At 47.4% G+C, this 12,260-nt stretch overlaps 1 protein-coding gene across 1 annotated transcript in view; it reads left to right on the top strand.

The window, feature by feature from the left end:
• The window catches only part of CTDSPL (CTD (carboxy-terminal domain, RNA polymerase II, polypeptide A) small phosphatase-like), a 75,300-nt gene that overhangs the window by 833 nt on the left and 62,207 nt on the right, over positions 1-12,260 (top strand). The gene's annotated exons all lie outside the window — the stretch shown is intronic.

The following is a 12,260-nucleotide window of genomic DNA, read 5'->3' as shown; positions in this document are numbered from 1 at the left end:
TAGAAACATCGATGAGAGAGAAACATCGATCAGCTGCCTCCTGCACATCTCCCACTGGGGATGTGTCCGCAACCCAGGTACATGCCCTTGACCGGAATCGAACCCGGGACCCTTCAGTCCGCAGGCCGACGCTCTATCCACTGAGCCAAACCGGTTTTGGCAAAAAAATATGTATATATTTTTTTTAAAAAATCAGGAAATTGTCCAAACACCAGGATGGCAGGGATAACCCTTTCTGCAGCCAGAGGAAAGAGCAGGATTCGTATACGCTTACACATCAAAAACTGCCATTCGGAGAACTTCTTCAGTTAATGAGTTGAGTATATTCATCGGTGATTTTAAAAGCACCTTAGTTTATGGTGTCTTAGGGGTGGGGGTACTTAACACACTCTCCCTCGGTAGGGTCCCAGAGTCACATGACTGTCCCACCAGGGAAGGCCAGCTCCTTCCTGCGGTCAGCCCTGGCCACTCCTCCCTTCCTGGCAGATGTTTTCAGGCCTGAAGTATAAGCTCTAAAATAGGGCTTTGTCGTACCCACCTTCTTGGTGGTTTTGAAATAGTTCCTTTATAGGCTGTTTTGGTGTTAGAAGTCTCTGAGTAAGGTGGCCCCACAGTCAAGCACAAGTTGACTACACAAGGCAGAGGGCCCCCCCACCCCATGTTCAGGTTGGGAAGAAGGGAAAAGATACTAGCCGAGGTCGGGGTTGGGGTGGTGGTGGTGTGTGTGTGTGTGTGTGTGTGTGTGTGTGTGATGGGGCTTTGGGAAGAGTCCAGTCTTTCATAGAAGGCAGAAATGTATTAGGAATCCAAGGATCATTTCAAAGCAAGCCTAATCCTGTAAACAAGGGGACATTAACTACAGGATTTGTGAGCGAGCCTGGTAAATTAGTAACTCCCCCATTCCACAAATATTTATTAAACATTAACCACACCGGAGGCACTCTGTGATAAACCCTCACAAGTCCAGCTTGCTACTTCCATTATCCCGTCTTCATCATTAGTGCATCGCCCCAACCCCCGCCCCAGTATATTTCCAATAATGGCTTTCACTTTTCAAATGCTTGCTATGAGTGAGACTCTGTCCTAATTGCTTCGCAAGCATTAGTCAACTTCATCTTCACAGGAACTCTCCTTTCACAGCTGAGGATAACGGAGGCTCCGAGCGCATAAACGGTTTGGTTGGAAACTTGGTAGACGTGTAAGTGAAAAACAGTATTTTAAAACCAAGGTCTGGCCCTGCTGGCGTGGCTCAGTGGTTGAGCGCCGACCTAGGAACCAGGATGTCAGGGCACATGCCCGGGTTGTAAGCTCGATCCCCAGTGTGGGGTGTGCAGGAGGCAGCCCATCAATGATTCTCTTTCATCATGGATGTTTCTCTCTCTGCCTCTCCCTTCCTCTCTGAAATCAATAAAAATATATTTTTAAAAAAGAGAAAAATAAAACCAAGGTCTGCCTCATTCATCCACTCCCTTGTCTGCCTCCTAAATGAGCAAACATTGCAAGATGCGGCCGTTCGTACACTTTATACTCAGACTGCCCTGGAATCGTTTGGATTAACATCTGTCTGTAGGTGGCAGGACACGGGGCGTAAATCCCTGTTTTTCCCTTTTCCCTCAGAAAGCAGACGTGGGGAACAGTTTCCTGGGAGGTTGTCTTGCTGTAAAGCGGACGTGAGAATTGGGGGGACCCTGTAATCTGTTCATTTTTATTTCAAATCAGAATGTTGTGACCCAGCTCAGATGACAGGTGTTGTAGATGAGGGAGCGGAAGTCCAGATAGGGGAAGAGGCTTGCGCAGGAGAACGACACAGAGCAAGGCTCCGGGAATCTGCCAGCGTGGGTCTCTCTGCGTGAACGTAGATATGCCTGAGACTGTGTCCAGGCTTCCTGTTCTATTCCATTGGTCTATTTCTCGATTCTTTTGCCAGAATTACACTTTCGTAATCGCTGTTCCTGTACAGGTTTCAGTACCCAGTGGAGCAAGTCTGTTACGGGCCCTTCAGATTTCCACGTCAGTCTTAGAGTCAGAGTATCTGTTTCCAGTTTCCACAAAGTGAGCGAACAAACAAAAGCTGCTCTGGTTTTCATTGAGATGGCATGGACCCTGTAGACTCGTTTGGGGAGAATTGACATCCTTACAATATTGAGTCTTCAGAACCATGAATATGGTATGTCCCTCCAATTCTTACGGACTTGTAAATTTTCTCCAAATTTTAGAAGTTTCTGCATACAGGTCGTACATATCTTTCCATGTATTCTTAGATATTTTATATTCGGATGTTAGTGTAGATTATAACTTAATTTTTTTTTCCTTTTTCTAAATGTTTGCTCTTTTTTTTTTTTTTAATCCTCACCCCGAGGACTTGCTTAGAAAGAGAAACATCAATCAGTTGCCTTCCTAAGGCGCCCCTTCCCCGCCCCAAACCAGGTACCTAACCCAGGCCCGTGCTCTGACCGGGAATGGAACCAGCAACTTTTCGGTGCAAAGGACAATGCTCAACCAATGGAGTCACTCTGGCCCGGCTTTAAATGTTTACTCTCGGTGTTTAGAAGCACAAGAGAGATTTCAGACTGACTTTATATTTCCCAACTCCTTGTTGATTCTAGAAATTTATCTGAAGTTTCTTTTGGATTTTCCTGGAACACAATCAAACTATCTGTGAATGAGATTTGCCCTCCCTTTTTTATACCTTTTCCCCCCCCCCCCATCCCCAGTAGGATGTTTCATAGAGGTGGTGACTCAGGCACCCTTCTCTTGCCTTTGATCTCAGCAGGAAGCTATCAACATTTCATCATCAAGTATGATGAGTGCACAGGGTCTTCATAAAAAGCATTTACCTGATTCAGAAGATCCCTCTCTAGTCCTGGTTTGCAAGGCATTTTTATCGTAAAAGGATGTTGAATATCATCAAGTTGTTTTTTCTGAAGCTATTCATGTTTTCCTCTCTCTTCTGTGAATATGATGAATTGCATTCCTCACTGCATTCCATCAAGTCCGTTTGCTTGAGATGTATTACACTCTCCTTTTTATGTATTGCTGGATTCGTTTCCTGAATCTTCTACTCAGGGTTTTTATGTCTGTGCTCATGACAAGGATCGCCTATGGTTTGACTGTTTGGTAGTGTCTTTGCTATGCTTGGTTAGTCTCATGAAATGGATTGGGAAGTGCCATGGTTTTTGTCCTCTGGAAGAATGTGTGTATGGCTGGTGTTATTTCTTTCTTAAGAGTTTGTTTAAAATTGGTGTATTTTGTTTTTTAAACATTCGGGTGTTTTCTTTCAGCACTTTGACAACATCCCAGTGTCTCTTGGCTTTCAGTGTTTTTGTTGAGAAATTAACTGTCAATTTTATTGTTACTCCTTTGATGATGATAATCTGTCTTTTTTCCCTCTGGCTGCTTTGGAGATTTTCACTTTGTCTTGGGTGCACAGCAGTTTACTGTGCCTGCGTACCCTTTTCTTTTTAGTTATCCTGAGTGCAGTTCATCCAGTTAAGATCTTGGATCTGTGCTTGATGTCTTTCTTCAGTTTTGAAAAGTTCTTGGCTGTTATTTCTTCTGCCCAACTCTCTCCCTCCTCTCCTGTAATTCTAATTGCATATCTATTAGTGCTGGGGTCCGACCCCAGCGGGTCCAGGGGTCCCCAAAGATCTCTTACCTTCTCATCATTATTTTCTATCCTTTTGTCTCTGATTTTCAAGCTAGATATTTTCTTTGGGCCTATCATTTAGTTGACGAATTTTCTCTTCAAGCTGTGTTTAAGCTATTGTTAAGCCCACCGATTCTTAATTTCAGTTATTTTAAAGTTTCAGAGCTTCTATGTGTTCTTTTTGTTCTGTTTTGTTTCTAGTATTCTGAGAAACTTCTTACTCTTTTTAACTCTTGAACATATTAAGAATAGTGGTTTTTTTTCAATTCGGTGTCTGATAACACCTTTATTTTTAGCCTTTGTAGGTCTGTTTCTGTTGCCTGTTGATGTTACTTGGAATCCATTCATACCGTCTTATATCCTCATAGACCTGGTTATTGTGGATTGAGTGTAAGACATCACAGATGAAAACCCACAGAAATAACTCGAGGGCCGGGGTGATGTTGTCTTCCTTTAGGGAGCCTCCGCATTTGGTAGTGTCTTTGCTATGCTTGGTTAGTCTCATGAAATGGATTGGGAAGTGCCATGGTTTTTGTCCTCTGGAAGAATGTGTGTATGGCTGGTGTTATTTCTTTCCTAAGAGTTTGTTTAAAATTGGTGTATTTTGTTTTTTAAACATTCGGGTGTTTTCTTTCAGCACTTTGACAACATCCCAGTGTCTCTTGGCTTTCAGTGTTTTTGTTGAGAAATTAACTGTCAATTTTATTGTTACTCCTTTGATGATGATAATCTGTCTTTTTTCCCTCTGGCTGCTTTGGAGATTTTCACTTTGTCTTGGGTGCACAGCAGTTTACTGTGCCTGCGTACCCTTTTCTTTTTAGTTATCCTGAGTGCAGTTCATCCAGTTAAGATCTTGGATCTGTGCTTGATGTCTTTCTTCAGTTTTGAAAAGTTCTTGGCTGTTATTTCTTCTGCCCAACTCTCTCCCTCCTCTCCTGTGATTCTAATTGCATATCTATTAGACCCTCTTTTTTTGTATCCCCTATATCTCTTACCTTCTCATCATTATTTTCTATCCTTTTGTCTCTGATTTTCAAGCTAGATATTTTCTTTGGGCCTATCATTTAGTTGACGAATTTTCTCTTCAAGCTGTGTTTAAGCTATTGTTAAGCCCACCGATTCTTAATTTCAGTTATTTTAAAGTTTCAGAGCTTCTATGTGTTCTTTTTGTTCTGTTTTGTTTCTAGTATTCTGAGAAACTTCTTACTCTTTTTAACTCTTGAACATATTAAGAATAGTGGGGTTTTTTTTTCAATTCGGTGTCTGATAACACCTTTGTTTTTAGCCTTTGTAGGTCTGTTTCTGTTGGCTGTTGTGTTACTTGGAATCCATTCATACTGTCTTATATCCTCATAGACCTGGTTATTGTGGATTGAGTGTAGGACATCATAGATGAAAACCCACAGAATAACTTGAGGGCCGGGGTGATGTTGTCTTCCTTTAGGGAGCCTCCGCATGTGCTTATTTCTGGCAGGCCCCAGAGCACCGGCAATCTGTTGTCACTGTGGTCCAGTTCCAGGGATTGTACCTGTGAGAACCGGCCTACATGGGGTTCGCCTTTCCTCTTACTTGAGGAGTGGGGCTCCCCCTGTAGTTTCCCAGCTCCCCCGGTCGTCCCCTGGGCTGTGCACCCTCTCAGCCTCCCAGCCGGCGCTTCCAGAAATGGAAGGCATTCTTGGGAAGCGCGTTCCCAGGCGCCAGGCTCGCCCCTCCAGATTCCTCTCTTCTCCTGCATCTTGGCCTCATTATTCTTTGTCGCCTGCTCATTCCCCATCACCTCAAGCAGAACTTTAAGCACACTTTTCCACCTTTCCTCATTGTTCTCAGCAGAAAAGATCGTCTGAATGACCTCGTCTCTCATGGTTTCGCTGGTTTTTAAATGGGGTGCTTTTATTCACGTGGCACTCGCTTTGGATTAAATTGTTTCCCGCACAAAGATCTGTGGAAGTCCTAGCCCCCAGTACCTCCGAATGCGACCTTATTTGGAAATGGGGTCAGTGCAGATGTAATTAGTTAAGATACGGTCATAGTGGCCCTTATAAGAGGAGAAGAGACACAGAGACCGAGGCACACAGAGAGAAGGTGGCCGAGTGAGAATGGAGGCAGGGATTGGAGTGATGCATCTACAGGCCAGGGATTGCCAGCAAGCACAGGAAGTTCAAGAGGCAAAGGATTCTCCCTACAGGGTTCAGAGGGCACATGGCCCTGCCAACACCTTGATATCAGACTTCTAGCCTTCAGAACTGTGAGACAAGAAATTTCTGTTGGTTTAGGGTGGTTGTTTTTTTAATATGTATTTTATTGACTTCAGAGAAAGGAAGGGCGAGAGAGAGAGGAATAGAAACACCAATGATGAGAGAGAATCATTGATCGCCTGCCTCCTGCATGCCCCACAATGGGGATCCAGCCCTCAACCCAGGCACGTGCCCCGACAGGGAATCGAACTGTGATCGCCTGGTTCGTGGGTCGATGCTCAACCACTGAGCCACATCGGCCGGGCAGCAATAAATTTCTGTTGTTTCAAGCCACCCAGTTTGTGGTACCTGGGTGTGGCAGCCCTCGGAAGCTATACAGTGCTTTCTAGTGTACAAAACACTTTCCCATAAGCCACCTTGTTTGTTCTGTGCAACTATCCGGACAGATGGTGCTAAATGAGATCAGAGTTAGAGAAACTGAGGCCCAGCAAAGAGGCATTAACCTTCTGGGTGCCACACATCACAGGCGAAGTTTGGGTGTGCCTGAGTAGCCTGCTTTCTGCCCCACTGAGATGCCATGATTCCTGTCCAATCCCGTCTTTCTAGTGTCCCCATCCCATGGAGAGGTTCCCCGTGACCCTGTGCGGATGCCCGTTGCTTTGTAGGTGAGAAGGACAGAATGTGGACTTGACTGGGCAGTGCACACATCACTTGTTCAGCGGACGTACTGAGCGCCGAAGGGAGGCAAGGGCACAGGACAGAAGGACAGACATAAGAGGGACAGAGCAAGGCCTCATTCCTTTCCTCGTGAGCTCACAATCCACTGCAAAGATACATGCTCACACTTAAATTAGTGTGGCTTTTCAGATTAGGAATTAGGCCCCAGCCAGTTTGCTCAGTGGATAGAGCGTCGGCCTGCTGACTGAAGGGTCCTGGGTTCGATTCCAGTCAAGGACACATACCCAGGTTGCAGGCTCCCGGCCCTGGTCGGGGGGGCGTGTGGAAGGCAACCAAATGACACATTGGTGTTTCTCTCTGTCTCGCCCTCTCCCTTCCACTTTCTCTAAAAATCAATGGAAAAAATATCCTCGGGTGAGGATTTTTTTTAAAAAAAGTTAGAAATGAGCAGAGTATGAATAACTTTACTCATGAAAAGTGAATTTTCCACTCTGGTCTATATACAACTGAAATGTAAGAAAGCATGTGCATATCCTGTTTCATATTTATGCCACACCCTTTGCCCTAAAGCATTAGATGTTCTCCCTGTAATTATTTAGAAAGTGATCCGCTGATAAATTGTCCTAAATTATAGCTGAATATAGATGAATAAATTTAGGCCTTATTAGGTTGATGTCATCTAGTTGGAAATGTAGCCTGGCAGCAAATGCCAGACCACAGTGTACTAGACATAGTTTCCCTAGTAAATGTTTCTATTTCGTACATCGTGTTACTCAGTCATCAAATTTTTACTTAGAACTTTCAAAGGAGTATAAAGGAAGTGCCGGGCAGTTCTTGTGCTCAGAGGAAAGCTGTAAGTGATGAAACCTTCATCTTTTCCTTTGCTCAACCTTGATTTAATCTCCAGGCAGTGGCGATACGGTGTTGAATAAGACACGAATGAGCAAAGTATAAAATTCAGTGCCATTGTGTTAAACAGCAGAAATTTGAGAAAAGAGCTGGCTGAGCCAAGTGCCCAGAGGCACAGTAGGTATTTGGGAAGAGAAGTGTGGGTTGGAGTTTTTAGGGAAGAATTTCAGAAAGCTTCATGGAACTGAGCCTTCCAAGGTAAGGAAGGGGCTCACGGAAGGCCTGGGGGAAGTACTAAGTGAGGAGAGAAGGGGGGCAGAAACAGGCAGGGGCAGGGAGGACCCCGAAGCACGCAGAGGGTGCCCCGGAAGGGACATGAGCCTCATACACTCAGTTACATGCGTACGTGCTTCATTGAACAAGAGAACAGAGCGCAGGGCCTGGGGAGCGCAGGTCCAGCCTCGCTCCGCCTCTAACCGTTCTGACATTGAACATTTCTCTGCGCCTTCACTAAGGACCTGGAGAACTGCTCGGCATCAGAACATTCCTCCAGATCCAACTTGTTAGAGCCCCTTGCACTCCTGCCCAGCGAGCCAAGGCCTGTGCCAGCTCTCACAGGCCCTGTGTCTCCTCAGGCTCGGTGCTTGAGGCCCCGGGTGCTGTGTGCTTGGTCGTTGCTTCATGCCTCTGCTCTCAGACTGACTCGCTACCTTCAGGGACACCTGTGGAATATTACCCAGACCTTCTTGCATTTCCTGGAGCCCTCCCGCCCGTGAACGTGTCCGCCCCTCGCTCGGAGTGTCATCGGGCTCGCAGTTCTGTGGCCCTGTAGTTTCGTTCTGTCCTTCCAGCACATTCCGTTTTTGTATCAGTCAGTTCTCTCAATAGTGCTCCCGTGACATGTTCTCTTGATTTAATCTGATCACATGCTGCATAGACCAAAACTTGCCTTGCTTTACAGTGGCACTAAGAAATTGTCTTCTTGTGTGTGGTAGGGCTGTCTTTTGTCTTCCTGCATCAGCTGGATGGGGTCTTAAATAAAGTGGAGCACCTGGAGCTTGGGAACAGCACACATTAGGAGCCACGTGTGCTCTGGGCCCTCTGCCATCAGCTTGGTCAGAATCTTGAAGAAAACACAGTTTGCTGCCCACAAGAAGCAGGCCCCATTTTTTTGTAGTCCTCACCTGAGGATATGTTTTTATTGATTTTTTAGAGAGAGGAAGGGAGAGAGAGAAACATTGATGTGAGAAAGAGGCATTGGTGGGTTGCCTCCCCTATGCACCCTGACCGGGGATCGGACAGCAACCGAGGCGTGTGCCCTGACCAGAAATCAAACCCTCAGACTTTTGGTATATGGGACGGTGCTCCACCCAACAGCCACACGGGCCAGGGCTCTGGAAGGGGAAACGGGCCCTATTAGATGCACAGTGATAAGAGTAGAAGACAGAGGGACACTGTGGGAGTAGCAGGAACACCTTTTACTTAATAAGATTTCTGTCAATAGGAATATTTGTTATTAAAAAGATTTGACAAAGTATAAAAGATAGAGTATGTGACATCAGTGGTTTCAGATGGCTCTAAAATCTCTCTTGGACTGAGGTAGATCAGATACAGTTCTTCCTGCGCTCCATCAACTCTACCCTCACACACACACACTCACACACAGACAAACTCACACACAGACAGACACACACACACACTCACACACAGGCACACACACATATACAGACACACACACACAAACTCATACACATACAGACACACACACGCTCACACACATATACGGACACACACACACATAGCAGTTCCTCTCAGCTTCTAGTGTTTTACATTAGGTGTCCTTGTATGAGTTACTTTTTAAAACGTGGATACCCATTATATTTTAAAGTTTGAAAACTAGACTTTTTTTGTACAAGGCACTTCACCATGGACTCCTGAACTTGGGAAGGTGCACTTAGAAGTCTCGCGAGCAGAGGATCTTGGTTGTTTTCAGGAGGCGGTTCCAAGATAGGACCCCTCACCCGGCTGGTATGGCTCAGTGGTTGAGCATCAACCTATGAACCAATAGGTCACTTTTCGATTCCCGTCAGGGCACATGCCTGGGTTGCTGGCTCAATCCCCAGTAGGGGGCGTGCAGGAGGCAGTCAATTTGATGATTCTCTTTCATCTTTGATATTTCTGTCTCTCCCTCTCTCTTCCTCTCTGAAATCAATAAAAAATATTTATTTTTTAAAAAGATAGGGACCCCTCATCTTAGGTCATTCAGAACAGTAGCCTCAAGATAGAGCTTAAGCTTGTCCTTTCTCTGGGGAAACAGGATTGGAATTTTGCCTCAAGTTGATGAATAACAGCATATGGCAGAAGGACGGAGTCTCTGAAACCTTTATTTTAAGTGAAGTGTGAGGTGCAAACCGAGCTAGGCCATGGGGTAGTTTGGAGCACCGTTTCCAGGAGCGATTATTTAATGACAGTAGATAGTTTCTAATCCAAAACCAGGTCCTGGAGAAGCTGAGCAATCTGTGGGAGGCTGCAGTTTCTAGAGCTGGAATGTTCGTTAGCAGCTCCTGCAGCTGAGGGAGGCTCGGCGGGGACGGATGGGAGGGGCCAGGGCTCCCCGTCCTCAGGACAGTGGGTTCTCCATCAGCACCTGCCCCAGGGCCCCTCCTGGGTCGCAGGAGCAGTGAGGGAGATCAGTGTCTGGTTTAAGATCACCCATCCCCTTTAACCCGTGTCCCCCAGTGCTCTCAGTGACTCGGGCTTTAATGTGCATTTCACGTGCTCTGTGGACTGGGGCCAAGTGTTTGGGCCTGATTCGCTCAGTTGGGTTTAAGAGGAACTAATAATTCAGCCCAGTTCCAGCCTCTTCCCTGCCCCAGCCTCCCTACGCACACACACGCACACACGCACATACACACATACACGCACGCACACACGCACATACATGCACACACACAGTGTATGCAACTTGCGTGCTGATGTAGAACTCTGATGAGGCCTCACCTCCGTGGTAAGGGGACATGCCCCGGTCAGAGAGTGGTCATCACAGCTTCTGGTCCTGCTGGACATCCTGTTTCTCCTCTCTGTACCCTCTTCTCTTGGGCCTTGTTTCTGCCAAGTTCAGTTGTGCTTGAGGGCTTTTTCCCAGGTCTTGGGAATGCAGATGTCAGCCCCATAGAGAACCATGAGGAGGAGCCTGGGGGCCACCACATCTAGCCGCCCCATCGGTAACTGAGTTTGACCCCTGCATGCTGTCCTCAGCTGCGGGCTTGCAGGGCTGTGGAGCATGAAGGCTTGGGTCTGACTCAGAGTGACCCTGCGAGGTCTGGGGAGCAGTGTCCTGAGGACCTGAAGCAGGGGCCACAGACACCTGTTGCATTCCCAACGTGAAAGTGGGTCTCAGGGCAGGACTCGGGCCGGGAACTCCAGTTGCTCTATCTCATTGGGAGAGGCTCCGTCCTCTGCTCAGAAAAGTCTTTACTGAATAGATCGCTGCTCTTTTTCCTTGCAAATGTGGGTCTTTTGGGTTACGTGTTAAACCGGGCCGTACAGGCTGGCATGGGCGCCATATCGCTCTTTGCCACATGGCATTTATGGGAAATTGCCTCCAGGTCCCAGACAAGCGATTGGCAAGTGGGGCTGGTGAACACAGCCTGCTCCCCGCCAGGGCCTTGCCAGCTCCTGGCCAGAAGCACTGAAGTGTGTTTCTGTGTGAGGGCTGCCTTCCAGGCTGCAGCCCAGCCCAGGCTCAGAGCCCTCGGGCCTGGCAGGGCCGTGCCAGCCTGGGGGCATTGGACAAGCCAGGGCAATGCTTCCACTGTGGACACTAAGGGGTAAGTCCACAAGCATCCTTTACTTCCCTGTGCTACCTTGTGTAACATTACAACAGCCCGGTTCACGCCAGGGAGGGGCCTAACCGCACCTGCATTTGAGAAAAGATCACTCTGAAAGCGTGGGTGGGCCCAGCCGGCGTGGCTCAGTGGTTGAGCATCGTCCCATGCACCAAGAGGTCACTGGTTTGATTCCCGGTCAGGGCCCATGCCGGGTTTGGACCTCGATCTCCAGCAGACATGGGGCGGGGGGGGAGTAAGGGGGCATGCAGGAGGCAGCCAGTCGATGTTGATGTTTCTCATCAATGTTTCTGTCTCTCCCTCTCCCTTCCTCTCTCTCTAAAATAAATAAAAGCTTTTTTTTTAAGAGAAAGAGTGGGTGAGGAGAGACTGTCACCAGTCAGACTGCTGCACGGGTTTGGGGAGGGTGGGTGGCGGCGTGGGCCGAGGTGGTGGCTGAGCAGATGGGGGAAGAGCCGGGCCTGCTAGCTGATTGATTGTGAGGGACACAGGGGGAAAGCTGAGCTGAACTTGGTGTCCACATTCCTGGTGCTCTTGACGTGACATCAAAGTCGTCAACTGGAGAAAGGAGCCCTGAGGTCCTCTTTTGGGAAAACCCTGAAAAGGCCACGAAGACTTCCGGAGGACTGCCCGTCCCAGCCGATGGTTCAAGTGCGTTCTTAAAATATCCAATGTTGGCAGAGCGGAACTCTGTGTGGGAAGAGTCACGTGGAACTTCTTATTCCAGGTTCCATCCCCCGAGTGTGGTATTTATTTTGAAATCTGTGGTTTATGCATCTTTAGAGAGGTTTCTTTGTTAACATTTTTCCATTTGCAAAGGTTTTATGCCCTGGAAAATTCCTGGTAAAGGAACACATAACCAAATCATCTATATATATAAAAGCCCAGCGACCAGAACGGCAGAACAACCAGCACGACTAGTGGTTATGACATGCGCTGTGGCAGCCAACCAGCCTGATCCAGGCCCCAATCAGGGGCAGGGCCAGTGGGCCAACCCCCCATGGCCCCTTCCCCCCCCCGCAACCCAACCCCCCCCCCCCCCGC

Source organism: Myotis brandtii, unplaced genomic scaffold, assembly GCF_000412655.1.
Source record: "Myotis brandtii unplaced genomic scaffold, ASM41265v1 scaffold731, whole genome shotgun sequence".
NCBI lineage: Eukaryota > Metazoa > Chordata > Mammalia > Chiroptera > Vespertilionidae > Myotis > Myotis brandtii.
The sequence above is the reverse complement of the archived record's forward strand: the minus strand, read 5'-3'. Positions and strand labels throughout refer to the sequence as shown.